Genomic DNA, 14,161 nt, shown 5'->3' with positions numbered 1-14,161 from the left:
TCTTACAGTAATACCTATGTTTATCATGCATATATGCTCAGTATTTTTTATTTCAGCTTGGTTGGAAATGTAGAAATTAACTAACCTCTCTCCATTTTGGCATTTGTTTGTGAGCATTATTTACCAACAAAGAAATGCATTCCGACCTGAAATACAACTGAATGTATAGTGGATTATGAGGTAGTTACTATCCTTCAAAATGTTTGGATTTCATGTTTTAAACATCATCATTTTTGTCAACTAGTGGATATCTTCAGTCACACCTTGATCAGAAAAATATGGGGAAAGTGAAAGAAGAAGCCAAAGATAATTGCTGAATAAAGGGAATAAAGGGAACTTGTTACAGGGTCATGAGGCATTAAATGTCCCATGATATTTTGGAGGAGTAATTGTAAATTATGCTGTATCAGTGTAATGTTCTGGTGGTAAGTTTTATGAGTATTTCTTTGAAAATATGTTTTCCTCTTATAAAAGAAATATTGGAAAGAACAATAAGTGACTTGTTAATTGAGATCCAGGAATATGATATTATCTCAAAATAACTTTAGACTTTAGTCTGAATTTCTGGTTGAGCGTATGATCAAACTAATATTATAATTATGTGTTTTCTGTGTGTTCGACCGTCAGCTTCATGGTGATGATGATTATACAGTATGATGTCAATTTTTATGATATAGTCAGTACCTCATCTGTAAAGTCACTGTTGTATAATGAGTTCAGAGATAGACCTGGCTGTAACCTGTACCGTCATGGCTACAGCAGTCCGGGGTTTATTACACCAACAAGACCATTACACTGTATTTGTATGTATGATAACATTTCAGTATACAATTTACTGTAATGTATGTAATATATTCTGGGATTTTAAATGATGTCTCCTTGTGTTTTATGTGCTCCGATGTGTCTATACAAAGGTGTGTGACAGACAGAGGAGGAGAGAGAAAAGTTAGTGTTTGTATTTTCTCCTTACTCTCCTTATCTCCATCGGTGTTCCCCTTCAGGGAAGATTTCGTCATTACTTTCAGTAATCTGTCTCTGCTTTCACTGTAATGTTAGTGCACCACACACGCACACACCCAAAGGTAGAGGTCACATCAACAAGGCATGTGTGGCAGTGCAGCGACCGTATAACTGGAAGTCATCCAGACAACAACAGGATGCCAGTCGCTGGTTGACATGGAGTAGTCTGCTACCTATTAATGCTAGCTAGCTTCACCTGATACGCTTCTCTCTGGACTCACCTCAACACCTCATCCCAGGCCGAGAAAAGCTTCCGTAAGATTAACGTATGGATTCAGTAAATACTTAAACCAATTGATTGTGAAAGAACTTCACATGGTGCTATAATAATACATAATTTCCCCATTTTATTTATTATATTAAACAATATCTTATATAATAATAAACATAAACCTAGATGTAGAAAATACTGTGAATAAGACCATATTCCTGAGGTATCAGAGGAGATGGTATGTCTTTCCATGTTCATGCAGAAGATTAAAATTAAGCAACAGATTAGATTTAGTGTTTGGTGATAAAGAATAATACTATCAGAGCAACTTCTGATTGTCAAGAAATGTCTAATTAACAATGCAGATTAAGATGTACTCACAGGCAACTCTAGAGCTGAATTTTATTCGATGTCATATTGCAACTGTTGTGTTATTATACAGGGTTTGGAACATTAACACTATTTCAGACTCTCAGAATGTTCCCGAAAAAGAGCAGATTAGTTTTATCGGACAACGCTTGCTCCTCAGACTGCTGTACTGGTACTGGTTGCATTTCCTCCAGTTATTTCCTCCAGTTATCTACCTGATAATAACACCTAAACTATGAGTGTATGTATGACCCAGATTATTACTACATGTCCATTGGAAATGAGGGTCATCCAAGGACAAAGAGTGAAAATAGAGCTGCTGGTGAAAAGAGAGAAAGGAGGGCTGAATGACACTTGGGAGGAGACGAGAGCGGAGTTCACACGCTACCTGGTTTCTGGTAATGGACTGTCAGCCACATAGATAGGTTACAAGCAGGTGCGGAAATAGGTTACAGTTGAAATAGATCTCTGGCACACACACACACACACAGACACAAACATACCACAACACATACCATGAAAGCAAACTGATGCCCTAATGTCAATTGTTTAAAACCCCTACAGTAGGCTTGTTTCTGTTGAAGGTGGTCCTCTCAAAGTATATTCTTAGCAGTGTTTAATTTAACATTCTTAAATGCTATTTCCCTGAAGGAACTGCTTTATTATTTTATTTAGTCTGAGTTGAGATACACTGTTCACTCAACATTATATTTTAATAGTCCTTTTGTCAGTGATAGTAGAGTTATGATGCCAGGATGTCACATCACTCTCTGGAGACTCCACTTCCAGCAGACAACATGCCAGAGAAACAGAGTGTGTTCATTAAAACATTATAAGCCAGTTCATTGTCTTTAACTTTAACATGTCAGCTGTCCTGGTTAGTGCTATTTATTTGTAGTTTTATTTAGAAACAGTAACTGCATAAAATGTGTATATCTCTGGCTCTAACCCAGTGCTCCACAAATTGATGTTTTGACATGTAAAACACAGAACCTTATTACAGTAATTGCTGCAGTGCATTTAAATAATTGCTGTGCCGAAGCCATTGTTAATGTTATCAGTTTCACCAGTGCTTGTCTGTTACAATGTCTGCTCTGAAAAGGGTCTATTAATCTGATTAATTTAGGAAGAAACAAGAGTGCCGTGGTGCTATATTTAAAGTTAAATAGACAGGTTTTTGACAGGGAAGAAGAGAAACAAATGGCGATGCTCATTAAGCAAACATGAAATCATATTCAAAACATGCAGAAGCCTATCTTGTTCCCGAGATGTTTCAGTATATTTGGAGAGCATTTTGTCCTAGCAGTTTAAATAAAAACGCTAGCAGTTTGAATCAAGTTTAACTTGCATTTTTATTTGCACAACACAAACTAACACATACAGCAACTTGCAAATGTATGCTGATAATGGCACTGTACTTCAATAAAAGTCTGGGAAGAACTAACCTAAAATGTACTTGTACTGTGTTTTACCCAAAAAAGACCATTTCAGCACCCAGCATCCTTTCATCTGCCTGCCTTTCCAGATCCCTCCTTCTCTCTCTATCCCACTCAAAATACGTCTTCATCCATACACAGACTATGTAATCGTTTATCCCCATCAAGCATATTTTTTATGCTCGTCATTTTAAATTGATACAGCAGGGTTGCTTTGCTCTGAGTTAACAGAAGACGATTGTTCAAAGATTTCTTTCATTTTTACTGCTAAACCAATTTACTAACACAATTTAACAGATTTAGACTGACGTTTTCCAAGATTGAATCTTTGTCTGTAACAATGGTCCAGGTTTCTAAGATTGCAATATCAGCTGTATTTTGACTCTAAACACTAATAAGCCTCAGACTCAAATTTGAAAAGGACATCCCCATCTGAAATGTTAAATCCAGATATGGCATCATATCACAGAGGAATAAAACAGCTTTTGGATATTAATCCTAGTGTCTCTTTCTGGTGATTTATCCAGAATGCTTGCATGTGTGCTTGTGTGTAAGTGTGTGTGTCCCATATTCTCATGGCACTGTGGGGTTTTAACTACAGCCAGTCAATCCGACTGCAGCCCCGGAGAGGTTGGGTAGGTCACTAAAATTGTATTCCATTACAGCCACTAGATACCTCATCAAAATTGTAATCGGTAATGTAATCCAAGGGATTACCCAAAGTCAATAATAGATAATTCCAGATTACTTTCCACATGTGTAAACAAATCTGAAATTACAAATTTATACAAATAGTTTGGATTTGGGTTAACATAAAAAGTGCATAATGTGTGTTACATTTTATAAAGACATAAACATCTCCAGTACTTTTTTTGATATTTAAGTTTCTCACCTCAAAACTGTTCCCCAAAATTATCCATCTCTAATCTATAATCTACAATTTATAGATAATCACTCTATCAAAAATATATTTTTTGTTTGTTTGTCTATTTGTTTATGAGGTGATGTAACTTCAAGAGGACTACGCATCAACATATATACATAGACCAAATCCTGCACTGAGCTACATATGTAAGTAGCACTCCCACACATACTGTATATATAAAACAGGAACGCATTGGAATTTAAACACATAATAAAATTGAGAGCAACAGCCAACAACAGGAGTGTGGGTCAAAAATTTTGTGCGACTGGATCAGGAAGATTCAAGACTTTTTTTTTTTTTGCCCAAACAGTCATGATCCTGTTTGTATTGGTGACAGTAAGAGTGTTATCTTTTGCATGCAGTGTCTAAAGTTAATCTGCCTGGACTACATGAGGTTAAACTGTTTAACTGCTTCCAAAGGCCCACACACACATAAACTGACACACAGAACTACATAAAAAATATACACTTTCATATATTTACACATTACATAAATACAAATTTGGGCCAAAACAGGAATTCCCATTATGTTTTTTATAGTCCATACGGATGCAGTTAAGTTGAAGTACATTTTCTTTATTGACCTTTCTCCCTTTTATTATTCAAGTGCAAATGATCTAAACGACATTGTTGACTTTTTCAAAAGGTGTACGTGTGTGAGTTTGGCTGAAACTGCACAGTGGAAGATCCCTGTCAAGTGCTTAAAGATGCATGAGAGTGCTCCATCATTAACGAGATGCTTTGATGGAAAGTTCCACACTGGAGTGAGAGATATGGGGAGTGAGTGAGAAGACAGACAGAGGAGGGCACAATAGGATGGAGAGAGAGTTTGTGTGACATAGAGGAAAGAACTGGAACACAGTTTATTTATGTCCAAGCTATAGGGCCTCCCTGCTCTGAGCGTCATGCTCGGTGTGTATGTGTGTGTCTTCATCTATAATTAACTGCGTCTGGTGCCCTCTGTTATTGTGCACACACACGGTAGGCGAGCCCCAGATTGCAGCTTATAATAGCACAGTGAACATCACATTTGGATTTTTTATTTAATTTTATTTTTTTTATTTAATTGTTTGGGCTTTTACATAAAAACACAATATTCATTCATTTGTAACAAAATTGTCAAACTTTTGATGTTTGGTTTCCAAATCTGTGGCCTGAATATTCAAATTGTTTGCATAATAGTGCTTATTTTCACAACTTCAGTCACAACAACTTCCTGGATGGGCAAATATGAACAAGCAGAATAAGAATAAAAACTTAGAATATGTCTTGTTATAATATTGCCAATTCACTGAATTAAATGAAAGGAAGGCCAAAACAGAAAATATAAAACCATCTCTTGTTGCCACTTGATTTAAAAAATAATTGAGATTCTAGGAAAAATAAATAGGAAGCTGGTTATTAAACTGAATAGCATGAATATTTGTGGCTTCACACTGAGCTGTCCCTGAACAAGGCTCTTGACCCACAAATGCTCCACTGGAGCATCTGAGGCCAGCAAATCAGGCTGTGGTTGTACTGGATGTAAACTGTGTAAGTAAATAACTGCGTCAGCAGGGTATTCTGGAAAAAGAGAATATCATTCTGTGTACCCTGGTTAAAAAAGGTTAAAAAAAATTATCTACCAGTCATGAGAGAATAATACACCAGTGGTGGTTAAATCATCTTCTTTCGAAACCAACTCAGAACAGAACTGTGTTTCATTGCAGTCAGTCATGGGACACATTAAAGTGTTTAAAGTGGTTAAGTATGATGACGGAAAAGAATTAGTCATATTTCATTAAACCAATTTTACAATGCTACAATTGTATATCATTTTCATTATTGAGAAACAGATATTTTTTTCTCACTGGAAAGACATCATCAAAAATATACAATTTAATTTAAGTAAAAATGAACAGATCGTGAAATGTATTGCTAATAGCATGCTGATATATTCATTATTGTCACTATATGCAATATGTACAAAAAATGAACTGATTATTAAAAGTCAAATCTTGAAGGTTTTTATCTTAAATCTACAGGCATTACACTGTGGCTCACTAGGAAATACCTTCTAAATTAAAAGGATGATTAGATGAAGTGCTGAGATGTCAAGAGAGGAGAGAGGTGAAGAGTAAATCAGTCAGAATTAAGACAGATGGAGTGCTGCCAGTCTGTTTTACAAGGAATTGCCTTAGTGCCTGGCATCATCATCAAGACAGTATTTCTTCATCTTATCAACTGGGCTCTAAATTTGGAAGACGAAGGAGGAGGTGAAGGAGGACAGGATTAGAAGCAGAAAACTGTCAATCTGTTGCTGTTTATTACTCACAATCACTGGGTCCTGCTGAGGGTCTAAGAGATCCACGTGGGACACACGCACACACATTCACACGAAAAAACACACTCATTCATTAAAACATGCATGCTCCGTAGTAAAACCTGGCAACATCTGTTTAGGTCTGTTGATTGAGTGGGCAGAATTAATCTAAATTATCCCTTCCAGATCCCACAGATTACCTATCTTCAAGACAGACAAACAAACTTAGAGTGATAGATGGTCACACAAGGCTTCTTAAGGCGAATAATTTTTTTAGAACTTTTATATCTTTTCTAAATTTGTTGAGATGACATGTTTATATTGTTATAACAACCAAATTTAAGACCAGAGTCTGTGGTCATGCTGTGTTTTGTGCTAACTTGCTAACTTGCTAACATGCCTACAATGACAATGCTAAGGTGCTGATGTTCAGCAGGTATAGTGTTAGTTTAGTATGTTACCTAAAATGTGCTAATTAGCATCAAAGTACAGCTGTGGATGATGGAAATTCTACATAGTTGTTGACAATAATACTGACATATGACAATGTTATTTTAATTAGTGGACCTTTCAGACAAACTGTAAGGTGACTGTAGCAATACAAAGTTTGTGTGCATGTGATATGGAGAAAGGAGAAAGAGTCCTATCTGTGTGTTCATGAGATGAGATTATATGGGATTATGAGAGTTAAAAGGCTTTTGGCAGAGAAAACATAGAATAGCTCATAGTATAGATATACCACACAAACACATACACATTCTGACATATGCAGTGACACAGTTAGACATACAATAAAGCAAATAAACACAAACTGAGCAAATATCTATACAATCATTATATAAATCAGAGGCCACACAAACACAAGCTTGAATAAATGCACACAGACTTCAAACCAGCCTAAATCAAATGTGGGCAGAAATTATACATTTTTAGATGAAAGGAATTAAAGGAAAAAACTATAAACTGTGTTAAGGTGTTGTTCCACCACAAGCCTCGAAAACCACCAGTGCTCCTGGAGAATCAGAAACAATTCTTACAAAAAGATTCCCTCATTTTGTATTATGCTGGTGGTGAATAATATAATGATTTAATATATATCATTCCATACTTAATACCTAACCCTAATATGTGCTTCATTGGGTTTAGATTGGATGACTGCAAAGGCCATTGCACATAAATTACATGATTATATGAATCACATGTCTTATGGACAGTGTGGAAGCGTCTGTATTAAATGTTTCCACTCATGTACTAGGCTACTGTAAACATTTCATGAATGTGCAGTAAATGGACTGCATTCATATGCCTTCATCTAAAGCCCATTCATACAGCAGTCACTAGCATAACCATCAGGGGCTTAATGTCTTGCTGAAGGACACTTTGACATGTGGACAGGAGGAGACTGGGATCAAACCACCAACCCTGAGCCTAAAGGACGACCTGCTGTCGTTGCTGAGCCACAGCCAAGGGTGCTAGATTCATTTCAGAAGTGGTGGTGCTAAAAAGTGCAAAACAACTCTAGCAAAATATAGCTGGTGTCAACAACAGACACATTACAAACACTGTGCAAGTGAAAAATGCATCTGACAGGCTTGCGGTCTAGACATATTGGGAACAGGAATGATTGAAATGTATTTTTACCGGAAATGTTTCAATATAGGAACATTTGTCGGGGGTACAGTGATTCATGACTTAAAAAGAATGTAGGCCAGGGGTGTAAAGTCGGGGGACAATGGCCCCTTGGACCCCCTCCTTGTGCCACCATTGTAAACATGTAAAAAATAAAAAGATCAAGATCCAGTTTATTAACATAAGTAGAGAATAGGGTTTATTCGGTGTAACTATCAAAGAGTAATGTCTGACCTTCTCTCTGTGCCAGGTGTTACATAAATCAGTCTTATGGTCTTGCTGCTATCCCCTTTGTGCCATTTTTGAATTCCCCTCCCTTTCTTTTTTCACATATCTCACTCATGTCCCTAGTCAGACATGAAAAACACCCATCCCTCCATGTCCTCATCTGACTTCTTGTGCTTTCTTACCTCGTCATCTTAAGACCTTTATCAGCAGACAGCACAGGACTTTTTCAAACCAGCAAACACTCATACACACATCCTACTAAGAGATTCAATACAATTTCTGATTCTGTTTGCTGTTTTGCTTTATGGTCTATTCATTTATGTGTGAGTGTTACAATGGAGATTTCTGCATGTCAGGAGGTAAAGGTCACAACCTCTCTTTTTCATATCAAAGGTCATCCTCTCTTTTCCTCTGTGCTCCATCTCCATTGATCATGAGCAGTGAGTTAATGACTCTCAGCATCAGTATGAGAGATCAGCCATCTAAATATGTTCTGTTCACCCTGTTGCCAGGCGGATTAGTGAAAAGGCCACGTACTTTTAAAGGGTATCATCCCCAAAGAGACAAGGCAGCCTGTGCTCTAATTTTAGTCGTGTCTGTCACTTCCTCGAATCAAATTTTTATGGCCTTTGATAGTCCTGGAGGAGAGGAGATGATTTTTTAATTAACAGAATCTGCTCTTTTTCTGTATATCCTGGACGTTTAAACACAAGTCTCAGTTGTACGGACACCACACTCTGTCTCGTCTGTGTCTTTACAAAGCCAGCTGGTTGCCGGCTGACTGGCTGGATCAGTGGCTGGTGTAGGACAGCAGCAGATGTATGTGTTATCCGTATGATCCATCCACACTCATTATATAAGAGGATCTCTCCGCAGGTAACGGGCCATCTGTACGAAAAGGACATGGAGCCCAGAGATCAAATGTTCCATTCCAGCTCTGTGGCAACACGTTACCATTCAGGCAGGAGTGTAAAAGGAGGATTAGCTACAAAGTGTGTACTCTGTGTGGTGTAGATAAGGGGTTAAGACACTGACTGTGACCTTTATTTTCTGTCATCTCTGTACTTTTTTATAATAAAGTCATTAAAATGCTTTAAAAAAGAATGAATGTGGTGGGATTGTGGTCAACAGAGCAAGAAGCAGCAGATAAAACAGATCCAGAATGCAACTACATTACTCTCATATTTGAACTAATTATGGATTCAACACCAGGGAAGCATTTCTAGTGTTTATCATGAGACTTATCATCTCAAGACACTACTAACTTTATGTTTATTTTTATTTATTATTTCAATGTTTCAAATGGTTAATGCATCTGAAAAGTATACTGCAATAAGTGGTGGCAGCAGGTAAGGTGTACAAAGCTGGCAAAGGCAAAAAGTTAAATCCAAATTACCAGACTAGAATTTTGATTGAAAACTTTATATCTGAAAGGCTTCAAGGAGTTCAAAGAGAAACATTGTTTTTATGCTTGTTTGATCTAGGCCTGGGTTTGGTTTACAGATCCTGTCTGTCTGATATCACAGTTCTTGTTGAATTCCCAGTCAACCCGGTTATACTATGCTCCACCCTTGTACTCAATGCTCCATCTTGTGGGTATTTTACAAAATTGCATTTCAGATGCCCAAACCCTTATGTTTATTGGTCAAAATGAGTTGTTACAAGCCTGAAAGATTGACCTACAGAGGAACAGGTTACATGGACAGCTGTTAAAAGATTATGAAAGATTATTAAAGTTCAGCGATGGCCTTAACTGATCGCTAGAGGTTTCTCGAACTGAAACAGTAGCAGCAGGTATAAAGGTAACTACAGCAGTACAGTAACAACAACACCGCAGCTTACAACAATAAAAATATATTGTACAAAACCAATAAAAGTAGTGCCATTTATTCATTTGAAGTGTACAGCAGAACAAAAGCACTTTGATCTTGGTTACAATATGTTACAATTGAGATAAAGGAAGTCAATGGTTTCTGCTCCTACAACATAAAAACGTGTAGTTACTAACACCTAACATTGGTGTCATTTGAATTCACAGAATTCCCTGCAGTCAAGAAATGCTTTCTGGAGGACACTGAGGCTTAACATCAAATGAATGAACAGTATAGAGAGGTAGCGAATGTCTACACACGAGGGGACGAGGAGTGAAAGAGTGCAGTGTTCAAATAGCACATCACAGGACCAGTTGTCACCTCTCATGTGGAAATGAAATTAGGAACACTCTAGATAAGCGCCCTGGAGATACACTCTCAACTCAAACCGCAAGTGCTTTTTTGTCTGGGATGTTTCACGAAAACTTTGGATAACTGATTAATGGTAGGATTTGTTTTTCACTCAAGTCAGCTGATGAACCACTGATATTTACTATTCTGTCAACAGTCAGTTTTCATGTTTTGGTGACAGAAACCACTGTATGCTGTAAAACACTATATTAGTATTTTAGAGATTAAGCAATGTTATTAATTACATTCATAAGGCCAAACAGATAAATAAAAATTACAATTATATAAATGTACAGCATGGTCTTCAGACCAATAAACTTTCATTTCAACCCCATTTGAGCCCTTTACCAACCACCACATCAGATTAATCTCTTACTGTACCACACAAGCATATAACTATGACCATATTATTCAGTCAAGTTAATTTGATCAGCCTAGGAGTTTTCACCCTATGCCACCTTCATGCTAAAGACTGGTTATCCTCATATGCTAAATGTAGTGATGCATGGTGTGAAGAAAGAATACAGTGTTTACATTTCAGCTTGGTGACCTAAAAACATCAGTCACTCTGTCTACATATACTGTAATTTTGGTTTCTTGTGATCCTGTGATGGAGTCATGAACCATCTGTGTAGAATCCCAAGCCCGACATCTTCAAAATGAGCAGAAGAGGGAATCTTATGGCAAGGTGTAGAGTGCCTCTGTGCGCCTCGTGGAGTCTCGTATTGTGCTTGAATTTTCATCCACTGCAACAGCAGGATGATGGGCGTAATCCTAAAACATAGAGAGTCCAATCGGTTGCATGAGATGAGATGTTACAAAGAAAATATTAAATTAAAGCATCATATACAATTTGAATGATCAATGGAATGATTCAAGTAAGGATGCGGTCGTACCGGTCATTTATGTTCTTCTTAAGGCTACAGACAAATATGCTGTAAAAGAAGAATGTGAAGTGTCTAAGGGCATGCCAAGTCCAGAACACCAACTTAGGCACCTGCCTGACAAACGATTCCAGTCTGGGAGAGAGAAGAACACTCAACACTGAATTACATTGCATTTAAAAGAAAAAAAAACAGTTTCCATCGGCACGTATCAGATGAAAGACCGATATGTCTGCAGTAGGTCAATATCAGCCATTATATTGGCTAGGTATATTTTTTTAATATAGGCCCAGTTGTTAACAAACAGTTTAATTTCCTGAACCACATTTCTAAAAATGTTAATAAAGTGTGATGTGGATTGCATTGGTCTGGATTAGTCGGTGTATAAGGATGGCTCTAGATCTGTCTTAGACATATTCAGAAATGCACTAATTCACTAGCTTTCCCAGGGTTAGATGAGAAGATCATGTCTGTATGCTAACTAAGAAGCTACACCAAGCAGCTGGTAATCTTAGCTTAGCATAAATACTGGAAACAGAGGGAAACAGCCAGTCCGACTCTGTCTCAGGTAACAAAATCAGCCTTCCAACACCTCTAAATCTATACCCAACACGTTATATCTTGTTTGTTTAATCTGTATCAAGACCAGAGTATACAAATGGCAGGTTACAGTTTCATGGGCTGTTATGTGCCTGTTTCCTGTCTTTAGGCAGTCTTAAGTTCTGCTTCTGGTTGCTGGTTGTAGCACTATATTTACCAGACACATATGGGAGTGGTATCAATCTTCCAATCTAACACTCGCCTAGAAAGCAGAGAGAAGAGAAGCATGTTTCCCAAAAGACTGCTCCTTCCCCTCCTTGTGTTGAAAACACAAAATGTAGACATTAAAGTTACTGAGCACACAACCCTGGTGTCCTCAACTGTTCTTACAGTTTTGTCTGTGTTATGTATTGTGTGTTAAGTGTACTTATTACCTGTGCCTTCTCTTGAGTACGGCGTAAAAGGACAGAATGAGAGGTAGAAGCAGATGGGAAAAGATTTTCACAGGGAGTCCGGACATGCTCAGATTAGTCATCATGGTGCCCATCAGAACTGAAACACAAATGTTGATAAACAGCCTCACTGCTGGCATTAAGAAGACAAACTGTAACTTACAAATTCAAGTGTCATTAAAAGCTGTTCTACTAATTTTAATTAACTAGTTGCTTTTAGTGGCTAGCGTGTGTGTGTGTGTGTGTGCCAGACATACCATTTTTTACCATGTCAAAACGGAGAGAACTTGGTCGATTTCCAGTCAGTTCAGTCTGCATGCATCTATTGTCCGTACAAGATGTCAGTGCAGCGTTCTCCTTTTCCACCTTCATCTCCTCCTCTTCTCTTATGTCCGTCTCCAGGTGCATCCAAGTTTTAGTCTGGTTATAGTTAAGTGGCCCTTGGGATAGTTTGGGAATCATCAAACATGGGAGAAGATCTGAACACGAGGGGAAGACGTGAAAGAGAAAGTAGGTCAAATTGATTCTGCAAGTAATAAAAATGACAGTATCATTAATTCCTCAATTTTTCCCCTTGTACAGTTGACCCACCATTGCTCAGAAGGAACTGAATAGCATCTTTGTAGCCGCTGTCGAAGGCCTGTTCCAGAGTCTAAAGAGAGATGAACAACACACAAATAGAATTAAATGTTACAAAATGGTCATTTAGAGAGTCTTTTTTTTACAGTGTTACTGTTAGTTAAGTGCCCTTAATTCACACTGATTCAACAGCAGCTCTGTAGTAAAGGGTTATCACCTTTAAACTCTATTATTAATCTTGTTATTTGCTGGAGAAGAATTCACTTAAACATTTAGTTTGACAGATAAGTTTATGGGTCATTTTCACCCACCAAGGAAGCTACAAATAGACTGAGAACAAAACTCTGCACATGGAGCGTTTGGCAGGGGTCTGACCTCTAGAGCCATGGGGTAGAGAGCATTGATGATCCTGAGGCTGTTAGCCAGGTTGCCCTTCAAGGTGGTCCCACTCACTACCATGTCCCACTTGGAAGGTGTGTCGGCGGGACAGATGTCCATCTCTCCAGAGAACGGACACACCGTCAAGGTGTGAGAGGGTAAAGGAAGTAGTGGCTGCATGCTGCTGAAACCCCCATCGACATAATGCTGTGAGATGAGATCACATACATTATGATACTGACCAAAAAATGGTGTTGAAGTGACTTTATGGAAAGGCCATCAAATACTCACAACTCCTTTGAAGGATGGAGGCAGTATACCGCAGTACCCAGGCACAAAGCAGCTACATAGCAAAGCCTAAAGACAATATTAAAAAGACAATAATTACAATATGCTTAAAAACTGTCATTTTTTTGCTACCAACCTGCCCAGGTTTCTTTCAAATCAATAGGGTGTGAATCTGTTGTACCAACTCACCTGTATTACATCCTCTTTGGACTGGAAATCAGACATGACAATGAACTTGCTATCAGTCAAGCGGGTCATAGCTACAGCAAGACGCCCACTGGCCAGTTTGTGTGCATTGGAAGGAAGATGTTTGCGTAAAATTAACTCTAACCAGTGGAAAACATTGATTGAGGGATTAAATGGGCCAAGAGTATAAGCCTTCATCTGTTTGGCAAAATGGAGCATCTCATCCCGGATCGTAACTGTCAAATAGAAAACTTTGAGTCAGAAACATAAAATTGCAGGCAATAGAAGTACATTTAGAGAAAAACATGATAGTCACTCACTCAGGCTCATTTCACAGGCTACAGCAGCTGCAACCAGAGACCCAGCAGATGCACCCAGAACACACGGTGCTGTGCGCAGTATCCAGGGTGTATAGTTTACGAAGCACTGGGCGACCCCTAACTGGTAGGTGGCCATGAATCCGGATCCAGAGAAGGAGATGGAAGGAGGAACTTGACGATAATAACAACTGG

Source organism: Morone saxatilis, unplaced genomic scaffold, assembly GCF_004916995.1.
Source record: "Morone saxatilis isolate NCDOM2014 unplaced genomic scaffold, NCSU_SB_2.0 Contig15, whole genome shotgun sequence".
Classification (NCBI taxonomy): domain Eukaryota; kingdom Metazoa; phylum Chordata; class Actinopteri; family Moronidae; genus Morone; species Morone saxatilis.
This window is presented reverse-complemented; position numbering follows the sequence as displayed.